The sequence below is a fragment of the Taudactylus pleione genome, unplaced genomic scaffold (assembly GCF_031769625.1).
Source record: "Taudactylus pleione unplaced genomic scaffold, aTauple2 ptg000967l, whole genome shotgun sequence".
NCBI classification, from domain to species: domain Eukaryota; kingdom Metazoa; phylum Chordata; class Amphibia; order Anura; family Myobatrachidae; genus Taudactylus; species Taudactylus pleione.
The window spans coordinates 12557501-12575000 of record NW_028285368.1 but is presented as its reverse complement, the minus strand read 5'-3'; the positions used below and the strand labels follow the sequence as shown (position 1 = coordinate 12575000).

General features: G+C 37.3%; 3 non-coding genes and 72 pseudogenes across 3 annotated transcripts; all 75 read left to right on the top strand.

The window, feature by feature from the left end:
* Positions 1–41: 41 nt before the first annotated feature.
* LOC148470466 (5S ribosomal RNA) lies at positions 42–160 on the top strand (annotated as a pseudogene).
* Positions 161–277: 117 nt separating this feature from the next.
* Positions 278–396, top strand: LOC148470465 (5S ribosomal RNA; annotated as a pseudogene).
* A 115-nt stretch (positions 397–511) lies between these two features.
* LOC148470464 (5S ribosomal RNA) lies at positions 512–630 on the top strand (annotated as a pseudogene).
* A 116-nt stretch (positions 631–746) lies between these two features.
* LOC148470463 (5S ribosomal RNA) lies at positions 747–865 on the top strand (annotated as a pseudogene).
* Positions 866–980: 115 nt separating this feature from the next.
* LOC148470462 (5S ribosomal RNA) lies at positions 981–1099 on the top strand (annotated as a pseudogene).
* Positions 1100–1215: 116 nt separating this feature from the next.
* Positions 1216–1334, top strand: LOC148470461 (5S ribosomal RNA; annotated as a pseudogene).
* Positions 1335–1450: 116 nt separating this feature from the next.
* LOC148470460 (5S ribosomal RNA) lies at positions 1451–1569 on the top strand (annotated as a pseudogene).
* A 116-nt stretch (positions 1570–1685) lies between these two features.
* Positions 1686–1804, top strand: LOC148470459 (5S ribosomal RNA; annotated as a pseudogene).
* Positions 1805–1925: 121 nt separating this feature from the next.
* On the top strand, positions 1926–2044 carry LOC148470458 (5S ribosomal RNA). Its single transcript, XR_015874302.1, has one exon. It is a non-coding gene; the product is annotated as a 5S ribosomal RNA (ribosomal RNA).
* A 116-nt stretch (positions 2045–2160) lies between these two features.
* LOC148470457 (5S ribosomal RNA) lies at positions 2161–2279 on the top strand (annotated as a pseudogene).
* Positions 2280–2395: 116 nt separating this feature from the next.
* LOC148470456 (5S ribosomal RNA) lies at positions 2396–2514 on the top strand (annotated as a pseudogene).
* Positions 2515–2630: 116 nt separating this feature from the next.
* LOC148470455 (5S ribosomal RNA) lies at positions 2631–2750 on the top strand (annotated as a pseudogene).
* A 115-nt stretch (positions 2751–2865) lies between these two features.
* Positions 2866–2984, top strand: LOC148470454 (5S ribosomal RNA; annotated as a pseudogene).
* A 116-nt stretch (positions 2985–3100) lies between these two features.
* Positions 3101–3219, top strand: LOC148470453 (5S ribosomal RNA; annotated as a pseudogene).
* Positions 3220–3333: 114 nt separating this feature from the next.
* On the top strand, positions 3334–3452 carry LOC148470452 (5S ribosomal RNA; annotated as a pseudogene).
* A 116-nt stretch (positions 3453–3568) lies between these two features.
* On the top strand, positions 3569–3687 carry LOC148470451 (5S ribosomal RNA; annotated as a pseudogene).
* Positions 3688–3804: 117 nt separating this feature from the next.
* On the top strand, positions 3805–3923 carry LOC148470450 (5S ribosomal RNA; annotated as a pseudogene).
* Positions 3924–4039: 116 nt separating this feature from the next.
* LOC148470449 (5S ribosomal RNA) lies at positions 4040–4158 on the top strand (annotated as a pseudogene).
* A 116-nt stretch (positions 4159–4274) lies between these two features.
* On the top strand, positions 4275–4393 carry LOC148470448 (5S ribosomal RNA; annotated as a pseudogene).
* A 115-nt stretch (positions 4394–4508) lies between these two features.
* On the top strand, positions 4509–4627 carry LOC148470447 (5S ribosomal RNA; annotated as a pseudogene).
* A 116-nt stretch (positions 4628–4743) lies between these two features.
* LOC148470446 (5S ribosomal RNA) lies at positions 4744–4862 on the top strand (annotated as a pseudogene).
* Positions 4863–4977: 115 nt separating this feature from the next.
* On the top strand, positions 4978–5096 carry LOC148470445 (5S ribosomal RNA; annotated as a pseudogene).
* Positions 5097–5212: 116 nt separating this feature from the next.
* On the top strand, positions 5213–5331 carry LOC148470444 (5S ribosomal RNA; annotated as a pseudogene).
* A 116-nt stretch (positions 5332–5447) lies between these two features.
* Positions 5448–5566, top strand: LOC148470443 (5S ribosomal RNA; annotated as a pseudogene).
* A 117-nt stretch (positions 5567–5683) lies between these two features.
* Positions 5684–5802, top strand: LOC148470442 (5S ribosomal RNA; annotated as a pseudogene).
* Positions 5803–5918: 116 nt separating this feature from the next.
* On the top strand, positions 5919–6037 carry LOC148470441 (5S ribosomal RNA; annotated as a pseudogene).
* Positions 6038–6153: 116 nt separating this feature from the next.
* On the top strand, positions 6154–6272 carry LOC148470440 (5S ribosomal RNA; annotated as a pseudogene).
* A 115-nt stretch (positions 6273–6387) lies between these two features.
* Positions 6388–6506, top strand: LOC148470439 (5S ribosomal RNA; annotated as a pseudogene).
* A 115-nt stretch (positions 6507–6621) lies between these two features.
* LOC148470438 (5S ribosomal RNA) lies at positions 6622–6740 on the top strand (annotated as a pseudogene).
* Positions 6741–6856: 116 nt separating this feature from the next.
* On the top strand, positions 6857–6975 carry LOC148470437 (5S ribosomal RNA; annotated as a pseudogene).
* Positions 6976–7092: 117 nt separating this feature from the next.
* LOC148470436 (5S ribosomal RNA) lies at positions 7093–7211 on the top strand (annotated as a pseudogene).
* A 116-nt stretch (positions 7212–7327) lies between these two features.
* LOC148470435 (5S ribosomal RNA) lies at positions 7328–7446 on the top strand (annotated as a pseudogene).
* Positions 7447–7562: 116 nt separating this feature from the next.
* On the top strand, positions 7563–7681 carry LOC148470434 (5S ribosomal RNA; annotated as a pseudogene).
* Positions 7682–7796: 115 nt separating this feature from the next.
* LOC148470433 (5S ribosomal RNA) lies at positions 7797–7915 on the top strand (annotated as a pseudogene).
* Positions 7916–8031: 116 nt separating this feature from the next.
* Positions 8032–8150, top strand: LOC148470432 (5S ribosomal RNA; annotated as a pseudogene).
* Positions 8151–8265: 115 nt separating this feature from the next.
* On the top strand, positions 8266–8384 carry LOC148470431 (5S ribosomal RNA; annotated as a pseudogene).
* Positions 8385–8500: 116 nt separating this feature from the next.
* LOC148470430 (5S ribosomal RNA) lies at positions 8501–8619 on the top strand (annotated as a pseudogene).
* A 116-nt stretch (positions 8620–8735) lies between these two features.
* Positions 8736–8854, top strand: LOC148470429 (5S ribosomal RNA; annotated as a pseudogene).
* Positions 8855–8970: 116 nt separating this feature from the next.
* On the top strand, positions 8971–9089 carry LOC148470428 (5S ribosomal RNA; annotated as a pseudogene).
* A 115-nt stretch (positions 9090–9204) lies between these two features.
* Positions 9205–9323, top strand: LOC148470427 (5S ribosomal RNA; annotated as a pseudogene).
* Positions 9324–9439: 116 nt separating this feature from the next.
* Positions 9440–9558, top strand: LOC148470426 (5S ribosomal RNA; annotated as a pseudogene).
* Positions 9559–9674: 116 nt separating this feature from the next.
* On the top strand, positions 9675–9793 carry LOC148470425 (5S ribosomal RNA; annotated as a pseudogene).
* A 116-nt stretch (positions 9794–9909) lies between these two features.
* Positions 9910–10028, top strand: LOC148470424 (5S ribosomal RNA). The gene has a single exon (XR_015873695.1). It is a non-coding gene; the product is annotated as a 5S ribosomal RNA (ribosomal RNA).
* A 116-nt stretch (positions 10029–10144) lies between these two features.
* On the top strand, positions 10145–10263 carry LOC148470423 (5S ribosomal RNA; annotated as a pseudogene).
* A 116-nt stretch (positions 10264–10379) lies between these two features.
* On the top strand, positions 10380–10498 carry LOC148470422 (5S ribosomal RNA; annotated as a pseudogene).
* Positions 10499–10612: 114 nt separating this feature from the next.
* LOC148470421 (5S ribosomal RNA) lies at positions 10613–10731 on the top strand (annotated as a pseudogene).
* Positions 10732–10847: 116 nt separating this feature from the next.
* Positions 10848–10966, top strand: LOC148470420 (5S ribosomal RNA; annotated as a pseudogene).
* A 117-nt stretch (positions 10967–11083) lies between these two features.
* On the top strand, positions 11084–11202 carry LOC148470419 (5S ribosomal RNA; annotated as a pseudogene).
* Positions 11203–11318: 116 nt separating this feature from the next.
* On the top strand, positions 11319–11437 carry LOC148470418 (5S ribosomal RNA; annotated as a pseudogene).
* A 116-nt stretch (positions 11438–11553) lies between these two features.
* On the top strand, positions 11554–11672 carry LOC148470417 (5S ribosomal RNA; annotated as a pseudogene).
* A 115-nt stretch (positions 11673–11787) lies between these two features.
* LOC148470416 (5S ribosomal RNA) lies at positions 11788–11906 on the top strand (annotated as a pseudogene).
* Positions 11907–12022: 116 nt separating this feature from the next.
* LOC148470415 (5S ribosomal RNA) lies at positions 12023–12141 on the top strand (annotated as a pseudogene).
* A 115-nt stretch (positions 12142–12256) lies between these two features.
* LOC148470414 (5S ribosomal RNA) lies at positions 12257–12375 on the top strand (annotated as a pseudogene).
* A 116-nt stretch (positions 12376–12491) lies between these two features.
* LOC148470413 (5S ribosomal RNA) lies at positions 12492–12610 on the top strand (annotated as a pseudogene).
* A 116-nt stretch (positions 12611–12726) lies between these two features.
* Positions 12727–12845, top strand: LOC148470412 (5S ribosomal RNA; annotated as a pseudogene).
* Positions 12846–12961: 116 nt separating this feature from the next.
* On the top strand, positions 12962–13080 carry LOC148470411 (5S ribosomal RNA; annotated as a pseudogene).
* Positions 13081–13196: 116 nt separating this feature from the next.
* LOC148470410 (5S ribosomal RNA) lies at positions 13197–13315 on the top strand (annotated as a pseudogene).
* A 115-nt stretch (positions 13316–13430) lies between these two features.
* LOC148470409 (5S ribosomal RNA) lies at positions 13431–13549 on the top strand (annotated as a pseudogene).
* Positions 13550–13664: 115 nt separating this feature from the next.
* LOC148470408 (5S ribosomal RNA) lies at positions 13665–13783 on the top strand (annotated as a pseudogene).
* Positions 13784–13899: 116 nt separating this feature from the next.
* On the top strand, positions 13900–14018 carry LOC148470407 (5S ribosomal RNA; annotated as a pseudogene).
* A 116-nt stretch (positions 14019–14134) lies between these two features.
* Positions 14135–14253, top strand: LOC148470406 (5S ribosomal RNA; annotated as a pseudogene).
* Positions 14254–14370: 117 nt separating this feature from the next.
* LOC148470405 (5S ribosomal RNA) lies at positions 14371–14489 on the top strand (annotated as a pseudogene).
* A 116-nt stretch (positions 14490–14605) lies between these two features.
* On the top strand, positions 14606–14724 carry LOC148470404 (5S ribosomal RNA; annotated as a pseudogene).
* Positions 14725–14840: 116 nt separating this feature from the next.
* Positions 14841–14959, top strand: LOC148470403 (5S ribosomal RNA; annotated as a pseudogene).
* Positions 14960–15074: 115 nt separating this feature from the next.
* On the top strand, positions 15075–15193 carry LOC148470402 (5S ribosomal RNA; annotated as a pseudogene).
* A 116-nt stretch (positions 15194–15309) lies between these two features.
* LOC148470401 (5S ribosomal RNA) lies at positions 15310–15428 on the top strand (annotated as a pseudogene).
* Positions 15429–15543: 115 nt separating this feature from the next.
* LOC148470400 (5S ribosomal RNA) lies at positions 15544–15662 on the top strand (annotated as a pseudogene).
* A 116-nt stretch (positions 15663–15778) lies between these two features.
* On the top strand, positions 15779–15897 carry LOC148470399 (5S ribosomal RNA; annotated as a pseudogene).
* Positions 15898–16013: 116 nt separating this feature from the next.
* LOC148470398 (5S ribosomal RNA) lies at positions 16014–16132 on the top strand (annotated as a pseudogene).
* A 116-nt stretch (positions 16133–16248) lies between these two features.
* LOC148470397 (5S ribosomal RNA) lies at positions 16249–16367 on the top strand (annotated as a pseudogene).
* Positions 16368–16482: 115 nt separating this feature from the next.
* Positions 16483–16601, top strand: LOC148470396 (5S ribosomal RNA; annotated as a pseudogene).
* A 116-nt stretch (positions 16602–16717) lies between these two features.
* LOC148470395 (5S ribosomal RNA) lies at positions 16718–16836 on the top strand (annotated as a pseudogene).
* Positions 16837–16952: 116 nt separating this feature from the next.
* On the top strand, positions 16953–17071 carry LOC148470394 (5S ribosomal RNA; annotated as a pseudogene).
* Positions 17072–17187: 116 nt separating this feature from the next.
* LOC148470393 (5S ribosomal RNA) lies at positions 17188–17306 on the top strand. The gene has a single exon (XR_015873693.1). It is a non-coding gene; the product is annotated as a 5S ribosomal RNA (ribosomal RNA).
* A 116-nt stretch (positions 17307–17422) lies between these two features.
* Positions 17423–17500, top strand: part of LOC148470392 (5S ribosomal RNA) — a 119-nt pseudogene continuing 41 nt past the window's right edge.

Sequence of the window (17500 nt, the reverse complement as noted above, 5' to 3'; positions counted from 1 at the left end):
AGTAAAGAAGTAAAAGAGGTCTAAAGTTAATGCTTTTGAGCTCCTTCAGCCAAACCACACTGGACATGCCCAATCTCATCTGATCTTGGAAGCTATGCAGTGTTGGGCCTGGTTAGTACTTGGATGGGAGACCACCTGGGAATACCAGGTGCTGTAGGTAATTTTATACTGCCATAACATTCTTTTATATTACATTTTACATTTAATTTTTTTCTACTTTTCAATGAATTTACTTGAGTTAAGAAGTAATAGAGGTCTAAAGTTAATCTTTTTGAGCACATACAGCCAAACCACACTGGACATGTCCAATCTCATCGGATCTTGGAAACTATGCAGTGTTGGGCCTGGTTAGTACTTGGATGGGAGACCACCTAGGAATACCAGGTGCTGTACATCATTTTATACTGCCATAACATTCTTTTCTATTATATTTTACATTTCATTTTTCAACTTATCAATGAATTTACTTGAGTTAAGAAGTAATACAGGTCTAAATTTAATGCTTTTGAGCACCTACAGCCAAACCACACTGGACATGCCCAATCTCATCTGATCTTGGAAGCTATGCAGTGTTGGGCCTGGTTAGTACATGGATGGGAGACCACCTGGGAATACCAGGTGCTGTAGGTAATTTTATACAGCCATAACATTCTTTTCTATTACATTCTACCTTTAATTTTTTAAACTTATCAATGAATTTACTTGAGTTAAGAAGTAATAGAGGTCTAAAGTTAATGTTTTTGAGCACCAACAGCCAAACCACACTGGACATGCCCAATCTCGTCTGATCTTGGAAGCTATGCAGTGTTGGGCCTGGTTTGTACTTGGATGGGAGACCACCTGGGAATACCTGGTGCTGTAGGTAATTTTAGACAGCCATAACATTCTTTTCTATTACATTTTACATTTAATTTTTTCAATTTATCAAGAATTTACTTGAGTTAAGAAGTAAAAGAGGTCTAAAGTTAATGTTTTTGAGCACCTACAGCCAAACCACACTCGATATGCCCAATCTCGTCTGATCTTGGAAGCTATGCAGTATTTTTCCTGGTTAGTACTTGGATGGGAGACCACCTGGGAATACCAGGTGCTGTAGGTAATTTTATACTGCCATAACATTCTTTTCTATTACATTTTACATTTAATTTTTTCAACTTATCAATGAATTTACTTGAGTTAAGAAGTAATAGAGGTCTAAATTTAATGCTTTTGCGCACCTACAGCCAAACCACACTGGATATGCCCAATCTCGTCTGATCTTGGAAGCTATGCAGTGTTTGGCCTGGTTAGTACTTGGATGGGAGACCACCTGGGAAGACCAGGTGCTGTAGGTAATTTTATACTGCCATAACATTCTTTTCTATTACATTTTACATTTAATTTTTTCAACTTATCAATGAATTTACTTGAGTAAAGAAGTAAAAGAGGTCTAAAGTTAATGCTTTTGAGCTCCTTCAGCCAAACCACACTGGACATGCCCAATCTCATCTGATCTTGTAAGCTATGCAGTGTTGGGCCTGGTTAGTACTTGGATGGGAGAGCACCTGGGAATACCAGGTGCTGTAGGTAATTTTATACAGCCAAAACATTCTTTTCTATTACATTTTATATTTAATTTTTTCAACTTATCAATGAATTTACTTGAGTTAAGAAGTAAAAGAGGTCTAAAGTTAATGTTTTTGAGCACCTACAGCCAAACCACGCTGGACTTGCCCAATCTCATCTGATCTTGGAAAAAATGCAGTGTTGGGCCTGGTTAGTACTTGGATGGGAGACCACCTGGGAATAGCAGGAGCTGTAGGTAATTTTATACTGCCATAACATTCTTTTCTATTATATTTTACATTTCATTTTACAACTAATCATTGAATTTACTTGAGTTAAGAAGTAAAAGAGGTCTAAAGTTAATTTTAATGTTTTTGAGAACCTACAGCCAAACCACACTGGACATGCCCAATCTCATCTGATCTTGGAAGCTATGCAGTGTTGGGCCTGGTTAGTACTTGGATGGGAGACCACCTGGGAATACCAGGTGCTGTAGGTAATTTTTTGCAGCCATAACATTCTTTTCTATTACATTTTACATTTAATTTTTTCAACTTATCAATGAATTTACTTGAGTTAAGAAGTAATAGAGGTCTAAAGTTAATGATTTTGAGCACCTACAGCCAAACCACACTGGACTTGCCCAATCTCGTCTGATCTTGGAAGCTATGCGGTGTTGGGCCTGGTTAGTACTTGGACGGGAGACCACCTGGGAATACCAGGTGCTGTAGGTAATTTTATATAGCCATAACATTCTTTTCTATTACATTTTACATTACATTTTTTCAACTTATCAATAAATTTACTTGAGTTAAGAAGAAAAAGAGGTCTAAAGTTAATATTATTGAGCACCTGCAGCCAAACCACACTGGACATGCCCAATCTCGTCTGATCTTGGAAGCTATGCAGTGTTGGGCCTGGTTAGTACTTGGATGGGAGACCACCCAGGAATCCCAGGTGCTGTAGGTAATTTTATATAGCCATAACATTCTTTTCTATTACATTTTACATTTAATTTTTTCAACTTATCAATGAATTTACTTGAGTTAAGAAGTAATAGCGGTATAAATTTAATGCTTTTGAGCACCTACAGCCGAACCACACTGGACATGCCCAATCTCGTCTGATCTTGGAAACTATGCAGTGTTGGGGCCTGGTTAGTACTTGGATGGGAGACAACTTGGGAATACCAGGTGCTGTAGGTAATTTTATACTGCCATAACATTCTTTTCTATTACATTTTACATTTAATTTTTTCAACTTATCAATGAATTTACTTGAGTTAAGAAGTAATAGAGGTCTAAATTTAAAGTTTTGAGCACCTACAGCCAAACCACACTGGACATGCCCAATCTCGTCTGATCTTGGAAGCTATGCAGTGTTGGGCCTGGTTAGTACATGGATGGGAGACCACCTGGGAATACCAGGTGCTGTAGGTAATTTTATACAGCCATAACATTCTTTTCTATTACATTCTACATTTAATTTTTTAAACTTATCAATGAATTTACTTGAGTTAAGAAGTAATAGAGGTCTAAAGTTAATGTTTTTGAGCACCAACAGCCAAACCACACTGGACATGCCCAATCTCGTCTGATCTTGGAAGCTATGCAGTGTTGGGCCTGGTTTGTACTTGGATGGGAGACCACCTGGGAATACCTGGTGGTGTAGGTAATTTTAGACAGCCATAACATTCTTTTCTATTACATTTTACATTTAATTTTTTCAATTTATCAAGAATTTACTTGAGTTAAGAAGTAAAGGAGGTCTAAAGTTAATGTTTTGAGCACCTACAGCCAAACCACACTGGATATGCCCAATCTCGTCTGATCTTGGAAGCTATGCAGTGTTTGGCCTGCTTAGTACTTGGATGGGAGACCACCTGGGAATACCAGGTGCTGTAGGTAATTTTATACTGCCATAACATTCTTTTCTATTACATTTTACATTTAATTTTTTCAACTTATCAATGAATTTACTTGAGTAAAGAAGTAAAAGAGGTCTAAAGTTAATGCTTTTGAGCTCCTTCAGCCAAACCACACTGGACATGCAAAATCTCATCTGATCTTGGAAGCTATGCAGTGTTGGGCCTGGTTAGTACTTGGATGGGAGACCACCTGGGAATACCAGGTGCTGTAGGTAATTTTATACTGCCATAACATTCTTTTCTATTACATTTTACATTTAATTTTTTTCTACTTTTCAATGAATTTACTTGAGTTAAGAAGTAATAGAGGTTTAAAGTTAATCTTTTTGAGCACATACAGCCAAACCACACTGGACATGTCCAATCTCATCGGATCTTGGAAACTATGCAGTGTTGGGCCTGGTTAGTACTTGGATGGGAGACCACCTAGGAATACCAGGTGCTGTACATCATTTTATACTGCCATAACATTCTTTTCTATTACATTTTACATTTAATTTTTTCAACTTATCAATGAATTTACTTGAGTTAAGAAGTAATAGAGGTCTAAATTTAATGCTTTTGCGCACCTACAGCCAAACCACACTGGACATGCCCAATCTTGTCTGATCTTGTAAGCTATGCAGTGTTGGGCCTGGTTTGTACTTGGATGGGAGACCACCTGGGAATACCAGGTGCTGTAGGTAATTTTATACAGCCAAAACATTCTTTTCTATTACATTTTACATTTAATTTTTTCAACTTATCAATGAATTTACTTGAGTTAAGAAGTAAAAGAGGTCTAAAGTTAATGTTTTTGAGCACCTACAGCAAAACCACGCTGGACTTGCCCAATCTCATCTGATCTTGGAAACTATGCAGTGTTTGGCCTGGTTAGTACTTGGATGGGAGACAACCTGGGAATACCAGGAGCTGTAGGTAATTTTATACTGCCATAACATTCTTTTCTATTATATTTTACATTTCATTTTTCAACTTATCAATGAATTTACTTGAGTTAAGAAGTAATACAGGTCTAAATTTAATGCCTTTGAGCACCTACAGCCAAACCACACTGGACATGCCCAATCTCGTCTGATCTTGGAAGCTTTGCAGTGTTGGGCCTGGTTAGTACATGGATGGGAGACCACCTGGGAATACCAGGTGCTGTAGGTAATTTTATACAGCCATAACATTCTTTTCTATTACATTCTACCTTTAATTTTTTAAACTTATCAATGAATTTACTTGAGTTAAGAAGTAATAGAGGTCTAAAGTTAATGTTTTTGAGCACCAACAGCCAAACCACACTGGACATGCCCAATCTCGTCTGATCTTGGAAGCTATGCAGTGTTGGGCCTGTTTTGTACTTGGATGGGAGACCACCTGGGAATACCTGGTGCTGTAGGTAATTTTAGACAGCCATAACATTCTTTTCTATTACATTTTACATTTAATTTTTTCAATTTATCAAGAATTTACTTGAGTTAAGAAGTAAAAGAGGTCTAAAGTTAATGTTTTTGAGCACCTACAGCCAAACCACACTGGATATGCCCAATCTCGTCTGATCTTGGAAGCTATGCAGTATTTTTCCTGGTTAGTACTTGGATGGGAGACCACCTGGGAATACCAGGTGCTGTAGGTAATTTTATACTGCCATAACATTCTTTTCTATTACATTTTACATTTAATTTTTTCAACTTATCAATGAATTTACTTGAGTTAAGAAGTAATAGAGGTCTAAATTTAATGCTTTTGCGCACCTACAGCCAAACCACACTGGATATGCCCAATCTCGTCTGATCTTGGAAGCTATGCAGTGTTTGGCCTGGTTAGTACTTGGATGGGAGACCACCTGGGAATACCAGGTGCTGTAGGTAATTTTATACTGCCATAACATTCTTTTCTATTACATTTTACATTTAATTTTTTAAACTTATCAATGAATTTACTTGAGTAAAGAAGTAAAAGAGGTCTAAAGTTAATGCTTTTGAGCTCCTTCAGCCAAACCACACTGGACATGCCCAATCTCATCTGATCTTGGAAGCTATGCAGTGTTGGGCCTGGTTAGTACTTGGATGGGAGACCACCTGGGAATACCAGGTGCTGTAGGTAATTTTATACTGCCATAACATTCTTTTCTATTACATTTTACATTTAATTTTTTTCTACTTTTCAATGAATTTACTTGAGTTAAGAAGTAATAGAGGTCTAAAGTTAATCTTTTTGAGCACATACAGCCAAACCACACTGGACATGTCCAATCTCATCGGATCTTGGAAACTATGCAGTGTTGGGCCTGGTTAGTACTTGGATGGGAGACCACCTTGGAATACCAGGTGCTGTACATCATTTTATACTGCCATAACATTCTTTTCTATTACATTTTACATTTAATTTTTTCAACTTATCAATGAATTTACTTGAGTTAAGAAGTAATAGAGGTCTAAATTTAATGCTTTTGCGCACCTACAGCCAAACCACACTGGACATGCCCAATCTTGTCTGATCTTGTAAGCTATGCAGTGTTGGGCCTGGTTTGTACTTGGATGGGAGACCACCTGGGAATACCAGGTGCTGTAGGTAATTTTATACAGCCAAAACATTCTTTTCTATTACATTTTACATTTAATTTTTTCAACTTATCAATGAATTTACTTGAGTTAAGAAGTAAAAGAGGTCTAAAGTTAATGTTTTTGAGCACCTACAGCCAAACCACGCTGGACTTGCCCAATCTCATCTGATCTTGGAAACTATGCAGTGTTTGGCCTGGTTAGTACTTGGATGGGAGACAACCTGGGAATACTAGGAGCTGTAGGTAATTTTATACTGCCATAACATTCTTTTCTATTATATTTTACATTTCATTTTTCAACTTATCAATGAATTTACTTGAGTTAAGAAGTAATACAGGTCTAAATTTAATGCTTTTGAGCACCTACAGCCAAACCACACTGGACATGCTCAATCTCGTCTGATCTTGGAAGCTATGCAGTGTTGGGCCTGGTTAGTACATGGATGGGAGACCACCTGGGAATACCAGGTGCTGTAGGTAATTTTATACAGCCAAAACATTCTTTTCTATTACATTTTACATTTAATTTTTTCAATTTATCAAGAATTTACTTGAGTTAAGAAGTAAAAGAGGTCTAAATTTAATGCTTTTGCGCACCTACAGCCAAACCACACTGGATATGCCCAATCTCGTCTGATCTTGGAAGCTATGCAGTGTTTGGCCTGGTTAGTACTTGGATGGGAGACCACCTGGGAATACCAGGTGCTGTAGGTAATTTTATACTGCCATAACATTCTTTTCTATTACATTTTACATTTAATTTTTTCAACTTATCAATGAATTTACTTGAGTAAAGAAGTAAAAGAGGTCTAAAGTTAACGCTTTTGAGCTCCTTCAGCCAAACCACACTGGACATGCCCAATCTCATCTGATCTTGGAAGCTATGCAGTGTTGGGCCTGGTTAGTACTTGGATGGGAGACCACCTGGGAATACCAGGTGCTGTAGGTAATTTTATACTGCCATAACATTCTTTTCTATTACATTTTACATTTAATTTTTTTCTACTTTTCAATGAATTTACTTGAGTTAAGAAGTAATAGAGGTCTAAAGTTAATCTTTTTGAGCACATACAGCCAAACCACACTGGACATGTCCAATCTCATCGGATCTTGGAAACTATGCAGTGTTGGGCCTGGTTAGTACTTGGATGGGAGACCACCTTGGAATACCAGGTGCTGTACATCATTTTATACTGCCATAACATTCTTTTCTATTACATTTTACATTTAATTTTTTCAACTTATCAATGAATTTACTTGAGTTAAGAAGTAATAGAGGTCTAAATTTAATGCTTTTGCGCACCTACAGCCAAACCACACTGGACATGCCCAATCTTGTCTGATCTTGTAAGCTATGCAGTGTTGGGCCTGGTTTGTACTTGGATGGGAGACCACCTGGGAATACCAGGTGCTGTAGGTAATTTTATACTGCCATAACATTCTTTTCTATTACATTTTACATTTAATTTTTTCAACTTATTAATGAATTTACTTGAGTTAAGAAGTAAAAGAGGTCTAAAGTTAATGTTTTTGAGCACCTACAGCCAAACCACGCTGGACTTGCCCAATCTCATCTGATCTTGGAAACTATGCAGTGTTTGGCCTGGTTAGTACTTGGATGGGAGACAACCTGGGAATACCAGGAGCTGTAGGTAATTTTATACTGCCATAACATTCTTTTCTATTATATTTTACATTTCATTTTTCAACTTATCAATGAATTTACTTGAGTTAAGAAGTAATACAGGTCTAAATTTAATGCTTTTGAGCACCTACAGCCAAACCACACTGGACATGCCCAATCTCGTCTGATCTTGGAAGCTATGCAGTGTTGGGCCTGGTTAGTACATGGATGGGAGACCACCTGGGAATACCAGGTGCTGTAGATAATTTTATACAGCCATAACATTCTTTTCTATTACATTCTACCATTAATTTTTTAAACTTATCAATGAATTTACTTGAGTTAAGAAGTAATAGAGGTCTAAAGTTAATGTTTTTGAGCACCAACAGCCAAACCACACTGGACATGCCCAATCTCGTCTGATCTTGGAAGCTATGCAGTGTTGGGCCTGGTTTGTACTTGGATGGGAGACCACCTGGGAATACCTGGTGCTGTAGGTAATTTTAGACAGCCATAACATTCTTTTCTATTACATTTTACATTTAATTTTTTCAATTTATCAAGAATTTACTTGAGTTAAGAAGTAAAAGAGGTCTAAAGTTAATGTTTTTGAGCACCTACGGCCAAACCACACTGGATATGCCCAATCTCGTCTGATCTTGGAAGCTATGCAGTATTTTTCCTGGTTAGTACTTGGATGGGAGACCACCTGGGAATACCAGGTGCTGTAGGTAATTTTATACTGCCATAACATTCTTTTCTATTACATTTTACATTTAATTTTTTCAACTTATCAATGAATTTACTTGAGTAAAGAAGTAAAAGAGGTCTAAAGTTAATGCTTTTGTGCTCCTTCAGCCAAACCACACTGGACATGCCCAATCTCATCGGATCTTGGAAGCTATGCAGTGTTGGGCCTGGTTAGTACTTGGATGGGAGACCACCTGGGAATACCAGGTGCTGTAGGTAATTTTATAATGCCATAACATTCTTTTCTATGACATTTTACATTACATTTTTTCAACTTATCAATGAATTTACTTGAGTTAAGAAGTAATACAAGTCTAAATTTAATGCTTTTGAGCACCTACAGCCAAACCACACTGTACATGCCCAATCTCGTCTGATCTTGGAAGCTATGCAGTGTTGGGTCTGGTTAGTACATGGATGGGAGACCACCTGGGAATACCAGGTGCTGTAGGTAATTTTATACAGTCATAACATTCTTTTCTATTACATTCTACCTTTAATTTTTTAAACTTATCAATGAATTTACTTGAGTTAAGAAGTAATAGAGGTCTAAAGTTATTGTTTTTGGGCACCAACAGCCAAACCACACTGGACATGCCCAATCTCGTCTGATCTTGGAAGCTATGCAGTGTTGGGCCTGGTTTGTACTTGGATGGGAGACCACCTGGGAATACCTGGTGCTGTAGGTAATTTTAGACAGCCATAACATTCTTTTCTATTACATTTTACATTTAATTTTTTCAATTTATCAAGAATTTACTTGAGTTAAGAAGTAAAAGAGGTCTAAAGTTAATGTTTTTGAGCACCTACAGCCAAACCACACTGGATATGCCCAATCTCGTCTGATCTTGGAAGCTATGCAGTATTTTTCCTGGTTAGTACTTGGATGGGAGACCACCTGGGAATACCAGGTGCTGTAGGTAATTTTATACTGCCATAACATTCTTTTCTATTACATTTTACATTTAATTTTTTCAACTTATCAATGAATTTACTTGAGTAAAGAAGTAAAAGAGGTCTAAAGTTAATGCTTTTGAGCTCCTTCAGCCAAACCACACTGGACATGCCCAATCTCATCTGATCTTGGAAGCTATGCAGTGTTGGGTCTGGTTAGTACTTGGATGGGAGACCACATGGGAATACCAGGTGCTGTAGGTAATTTTATACTGCCATAACATTCTTTTCTATTACATTTTACATTAAATTTTTTCAACTTATCAATGAATTTACTTGAGTTAAGAAGTAAAAGAGGTCTAAAGTTAACACTTTTGAGCACCTACAGCCAAACCACACTGGACATGCCCAATCTCATATGATCTTGGAAGCTATGCAGTGTTGGGCCTGGTTAGTATTTGGACGGGAGACCACCTGGGAATACCAGGTGCTGTAGGTAATTTTATATAGCCATAACATTCTTTTCTATTACATTTTACATTACATTTTTTCAACTAATCATAGAATTTACTTGAGTTAAGAAGTAAAAGAGGTCTAAAGTTAATGTTTTTGAGTACCTACAGCCAAACCACACTGGACATGCCCAATCTCGTCTGAACTTGGAAGCTATGCAGTGTTGGGCCTGGTTAGTACTTGGATGGGAGACCACCTGCGAATACCAGGTGCTGTAGGTAATTTTATACATCCATAACATTCTTTTCTATTACATTTTGCATTTAATTTTTTCAACTTATCAATGAATTTACTTGAGTTAAGAAGTAAAAGAGGTCTAAAGTTAATGTTTTTGAGCACCTACAGCCAAACCACACTGGACATGCCCAATCTCGTCTGATCTTGGAAGCTATGCAGTGTTGGGCCTGGTTAGTACTTGGATGGGAGACCACCTAGGAATCCCAGGTGCTGTAGGTCATTTTATACTGCCATAACAGTCTTTTCTATTACATTTTACATTTAATTTTTTCAACTTATCAATGAATTTACTTGAGTTAAGAAGTAATAGAGGCTAAAAGTTAATGTTTTTGAGCACCAACAGCCAAACCACACTGGACATGCCCAATCTCGTCTGATCTTGGAAGCTATGCAGTGTTGGGTCTGGTTTGTACTTGGATGGGAGACCACCTGGGAATACCTGGTGGAGTAGGTAATTTTAGACAGCCATAACATTCTTTTCTATTACATTTTACATTTAATTTTTTCAATTTATCAAGAATTTACTTGAGTTAAGAAGTAAAGGAGGTCTAAAGTTAATGTTTTGAGCACCTACAGCCAAACCACACTCGATATGCCCAATCTCGTCTGATCTTGGAAGCTATGCAGTGTTTGGCCTGCTTAGTACTTGGATGGGAGACCACCTGGGAATACCAGGTGCTGTAGGTAATTTTATACTGCCATAACATTCTTTTCTATTACATTTTACATTTAATTTTTTCAACTTATCAATGAATTTACTTGAGTAAAGAAGTAAAAGAGGTCTAAAGTTAATGCTTTTGAGCTCTTTCAGCCAAACCACACTGGACATGCAAAATCTCATCTGATCTTGGAAGCTATGCAGTGTTGGGCCTGGTTAGTACTTGGATGGGAGACCACCTGGGAATACCAGGTGCTGTAGGTAATTTTATACTGCCATAACATTCTTTTCTATTACATTTTACATTTAATTTTTTTCTACTTTTCAATGAATTTACTTGAGTTAAGAAGTAATAGAGGTTTAAAGTTAATCTTTTTGAGCACATACAGCCAAACCACACTGGACATGTCCAATCTCATCGGATCTTGGAAACTATGCAGTGTTGGGCCTGGTTAGTACTTGGATGGGAGACCACCTAGGAATACCAGGTGCTGTACATCATTTTATACTGCCATAACATTCATTTCTATTACATTTTACATTTAATTTTTTCAACTTATCAATGAATTTACTTGAGTTAAGAAGTAATAGAGGTCTAAATTTAATGCTTTTGCGCACCTACAGCCAAACCACACTGGACATGCCCAATCTTGTCTGATCTTGTAAGCTATGCAGTGTTGGGCCTGGTTTGTACTTGGATGGGAGACCACCTGGGAATACCAGGTGCTGTAGGTAATTTTATACAGCCAAAACATTCTTTTCTATTACATTTTACATTTATTTTTTTCAACTTATCAATGAATTTACTTGAGTTAAGAAGTAAAAGAGGTCTAAAGTTAATGTTTTTGAGCACCTACAGCCAAACCACGCTGGACTTGCCCAATCTCATCTGATCTTGGAAACTATGCAGTGTTTGGCCTGGTTAGTACTTGGATGGGAGACAACCTGGGAATACCAGGAGCTGTAGGTAATTTTATACTGCCATAACATTCTTTTCTATTATATTTTACATTTCATTTTTCAACTTATCAATGAATTTACTTGAGTTAAGAAGTAATACAGGTCTAAATTTAATGCCTTTGAGCACCTACAGCCAAACCACACTGGACATGCCCAATCTCGTCTGATCTTGGAAGCTATGCAGTGTTGGGCCTGGTTAGTACATGGATGGGAGACCACCTGGGAATACCAGGTGCTGTAGGTAATTTTATACAGCCATAACATTCTTTTCTATTACATTCTACCTTTAATTTTTTAAACTTATCAATGAATTTACTTGAGTTAAGAAGTAATAGAGGTCTAAAGTTAATGTTTTTGAGCACCAACAGCCAAACCACACTGGACATGCCCAATCTCGTCTGATCTTTGAAGCTATGCAGTGTTGGGCCTGTTTTGTACTTGGATGGGAGACCACCTGGGAATACCTGGTGCTGTAGGTAATTTTAGACAGCCATAACATTCTTTTCTATTACATTTTACATTTAATTTTTTCAATTTATCAAGAATTTACTTGAGTTAAGAAGTAAAAGAGGTCTAAAGTTAATGTTTTTGAGCACCTACAGCCAAACCACACTGGATATGCCCAATCTCGTCTGATCTTGGAAGCTATGCAGTATTTTTCCTGGTTAGTACTTGGATGGGAGACCACCTGGGAATACCAGGTGCTGTAGGTAATTTTATACTGCCATAACATTCTTTTCTATTACATTTTACATTTAATTTTTTCAACTTATCAATGAATTTACTTGAGTTAAGAAGTAATAGAGGTCTAAATTTAATGCTTTTGCGCACCTACTGCCAAACCACACTGGATATGCCCAATCTCGTCTGATCTTGGAAGCTATGCAGTGTTTGGCCTGGTTAGTACTTGGATGGGAGACCACCTGGGAATACCAGGTGCTGTAGGTAATTTTATACTGCCATAACATTCTTTTCTATTACATTTTACATTTAATTTTTTCAACTTATCAATGAATTTACTTGAGTAAAGAAGTAAAAGAGGTCTAAAGTTAATGCTTTTGAGCTCCTTCAGCCAAACCACACTGGACATGCCCAATCTCATCTGATCTTGGAAGCTATGCAGTGTTGGGCCTGGTTAGTACTTGGATGGGAGACCACCTGGGAATACCAGGTGCTGTAGGTAATTTTATACTGCCATAACATTCTTTTCTATTACATTTTAAATTTAATTTTTTCAACTTATCAATGAATTTACTTGAGTTAAGAAGTAATAGAGGTCTAAATTTAATGCTTTTGCGCACCTACAGCCAAACCACACTGGACATGCCCAATCTTGTCTGATCTTGTAAGCTATGCAGTGTTGGGCCTGGTTTGTACTTGGATGGGAGACCACCTGGGAATACCAGGTGCTGTAGGTAATTTTATACAGCCAAAACATTCTTTTCTATTACATTTTACATTTAATTTTTTCAACTTATCAATGAATTTACTTGAGTTAAGAAGTAAAAGAGGTCTAAAGTTAATGTTTTTGAGCACCTACAGCCAAACCACGCTGGACTTGCCCAATCTCATCTGATCTTGGAAACTATGCAGTGTTTGGCCTGGTTAGTACTTGGATGGGAGACAACCTGGGAATACCAGGAGCTGTAGGTAATTTTATACTGCCATAACATTCTTTTCTATTATATTTTACATTTCATTTTTCAACTTATCAATGAATTTACTTGAGTTAAGAAGTAATACAGGTCTAAATTTAATGCTTTTGAGCACCTACAGCCAAACCACACTGGACATGCCCAATCTCGTCTGATCTTGGAAGCTATGCAGTGTTGGGCCTGGTTAGTACATGGATGGGAGACCACCTGGGAATACCAGGTGCTGTAGGTAATTTTATACAGCCAAAACATTCTTTTCTATTACATTTTACATTTAATTTTTTCAATTTATCAAGAATTTACTTGAGTTAAGAAGTAAAAGAGGTCTAAAGTTAATGTTTTTGAGCACCTACAGCCAAACCACACTGGATATGCCCAATCTCGTCTGATCTTGGAAGCTATGCAGTATTTTTCCTGGTTAGTACTTGGATGGGAGACCACCTGGGAATACCAGGTGCTGTAGGTAATTTTATACTGCCATAACATTCTTTTCTATTACATTTTACATTTAATTTTTTCAACTTATCAATGAATTTACTTGAGTTAAGAAGTAATAGAGGTCTAAATTTAATGCTTTTGCGCACCTACAGCCAAACCACACTGGATATGCCCAATCTCGTCTGATCTTGGAAGCTATGCAGTGTTTGGCCTGGTTAGTACTTGGATGGGAGACCACCTGGGAATACCAGGTGCTGTAGGTAATTTTATACTGCCATAACATTCTTTTCTATTACATTTTACATTTAATTTTTTCAACTTATCAATGAATTTACTTGAGTAAAGAAGTAAAAGAGGTCTAAAGTTAACGCTTTTGAGCTCCTTCAGCCAAACCACACTGGACATGCCCAATCTCATCTGATCTTGGAAGCTATGCAGTGTTGGGCCTGGTTAGTACTTGGATGGGAGACCACCTGGGAATACCAGGTGCTGTAGGTAATTTTATACTGCCATAACATTCTTTTCTATTACATTTTACATTTAATTTTTTTCTACTTTTCAATGAATTTACTTGAGTTAAGAAGTAATAGAGGTCTAAAGTTAATCTTTTTGAGCACATACAGCCAAACCACACTGGACATGTCCAATCTCATCGGATCTTGGAAACTATGCAGTGTTGGGCCTGGTTAGTACTTGGATGGGAGACCACCTTGGAATACCAGGTGCTGTACATCATTTTATACTGCCATAACATTCTTTTCTATTACATTTTACATTTAATTTTTTCAACTTATCAATGAATTTACTTGAGTTAAGAAGTAATAGAGGTCTAAATTTAATGCTTTTGCGCACCTACAGCCAAACCACACTGGACATGCCCAATCTTGTCTGATCTTGTAAGCTATGCAGTGTTGGGCCTGGTTTGTACTTGGATGGGAGACCACCTGGGAATACCAGGTGCTGTAGGTGATTTTATACTGCCAAAACATTCTTTTCTATTACATTTTACATTTAATTTTTTCAACTTATCAATGAATTTACTTGAGTTAAGAAGTAAAAGAGGTCTAAAGTTAATGTTTTTGAGCACCTACAGCCAAACCACGCTGGACTTGCCCAATCTCATCTGATCTTGGAAACTATGCAGTGTTTGGCCTGGTTAGTACTTGGATGGGAGACAACCTGGGAATACCAGGAGCTGTAGGTAATTTTATACTGCCATAACATTCTTTTCTATTATATTTTACATTTCATTTTTCAACTTATCAATGAATTTACTTGAGTTAAGAAGTAATACAGGTCTAAATTTAATGCTTTTGAGCACCTACAGCCAAACCACACTGGACATGCCCAATCTCGTCTGATCTTGGAAGCTATGCAGTGTTGGGCCTGGTTAGTACATGGATGGGAGACCACCTGGGAATACCAGGTGCTGTAGGTAATTTTATACAGCCATAACATTCTTTTCTATTACATTCTACCTTTAATTTTTTAAACTTATCAATGAATTTACTTGAGTTAAGAAGTAATAGAGGTCTAAAGTTAATGTTTTTGAGCACCAACAGCCAAACCACACTGGACATGCCCAATCTCCTCTGATCTTGGAAGCTATGCAGTGTTGGGCCTGGTTTGTACTTGGATGGGAGACCACCTGGGAATACCTGGTGCTGTAGGTAATTTTAGACAGCCATAACATTCTTTTCTATTACATTTTACATTTAATTTTTTCAATTTATCAAGAATTTACTTGAGTTAAGAAGTAAAAGAGGTCTAAAGTTAATGTTTTTGAGCACCTACGGCCAAACCACACTGGATATGCCCAATCTCGTCTGATCTTGGAAGCTATGCAGTATTTTTCCTGGTTAGTACTTGGATGGGAGACCACCTGGGAATACCAGGTGCTGTAGGTAATTTTATACTGCCATAACATTCTTTTCTATTACATTTTACATTTAATTTTTTCAACTTATCAATGAATTTACTTGAGTAAAGAAGTAAAAGAGGTCTAAAGTTAATGCTTTTGAGCTCCTTCAGCCAAACCACACTGGACATGCCCAATCTCATCGGATCTTGGAAGCTATGCAGTGTTGGGCCTGGTTAGTACTTGGATGGGAGACCACCTGGGAATACCAGGTGCTGTAGGTAATTTTATAATGCCATAACATTCTTTTCTATGACATTTTACATTACATTTTTTCAACTTATCAATGAATTTACTTGAGTTAAGAAGTAATACAGGTCTAAATTTAATGCTTTTGAGCACCTACAGCCAAACCACACTGGACATGCCCAATCTCGTCTGATCTTGGAAGCTATGCAGTGTTGGGCCTGGTTAGTACATGGATGGGAGACCACCTGGGCATACCAGGTGCTGTAGGTAATTTTATACAGCCATAACATTCTTTTCTATTACATTCTACCTTTAATTTTTTAAACTTATCAATGAATTTACTTGAGTTAAGAAGTAATAGAGGTCTAAAGTTAATGTTTTTGAGCACCAACAGCCAAACCACACTGGACATGCCCAATCTCGTCTGATCTTGGAAGCTATGCAGTGTTGGGCCTGGTTTGTACTTGGATGGGAGACCACCTGGGAATACCTGGTGCTGTAGGTAATTTTAGACAGCCATAACATTCTTTTTTATTACATTTTACATTTAATTTTTTCAATTTATCAAGAATTTACTTGAGTTAAGAAGTAAAAGAGGTCTAAAGTTAATGTTTTTGAGCACCTACAGCCAAACCACACTGGATATGCCCAATCTCGTCTGATCTTGGAAGCTATGCAGTATTTTTCCTGGTTAGTACTTGGATGGGAGACCACCTGGGAATACCAGGTGCTGTAGGTAATTTTATACTGCCATAACATTCTTTTCTATTACATTTTACATTTAATTTTTTCAACTTATCAATGAATTTACTTGAGTAAAGAAGTAAAAGAGGTCTAAAGTTAATGCTTTTGAGCTCCTTCAGCCAAACCACACTGGACATGCCCAATCTCATCTGATCTTGGAAGCTATGCAGTGTTGGGCCTGGTTAGTACTTGGATGGGAGACCACATGGGAATACCAGGTGCTGTAGGTAATTTTATACTGCCATAACATTCTTTTCTATTACATTTTACATTAAATTTTTTCAACTTATCAATGAATTTACTTGAGTTAAGAAGTAAAAGAGGTCTAAAGTTAACACTTTTGAGCACCTACAGCCAAACCACACTGGACATGCCCAATCTCATATGATCTTGGAAGCTATGCAGTGTTGGGCCTGGTTAGTATTTGGACGGGAGACCACCTGGGAATACCAGGTGCTGTAGGTAATTTTATATAGCCATAACATTCTTTTCTATTACATTTTACATTACATTTTTTCAACTAATCATAGAATTTACTTGAGTTAAGAAGTAAAAGAGGTCTAAAGTTAATGTTTTTGAGCACCTACAGCCAAACCACACTGGACATGCCCAATCTCGTCTGAACTTGGAAGCTATGCAGTGTTGGGCCTGGTTAGTACTTGGATGGGAGACCACCTGCGAATACCAGGTGCTGTAGGTAATTTTATACATCCATAACATTCTTTTCTATTACATTTTGCATTTAATTTTTTCAACTTATCAATGAATTTACTTGAGTTAAGAAGTAAAAGAGGTCTAAAGTTAATGTTTTTGAGCACCTACAGCCAAACCACACTGGACATGCCCAATCTCGTCTGATCTTGGAAGCTATGCAGTGTTGGGCCTGGTTAGTAC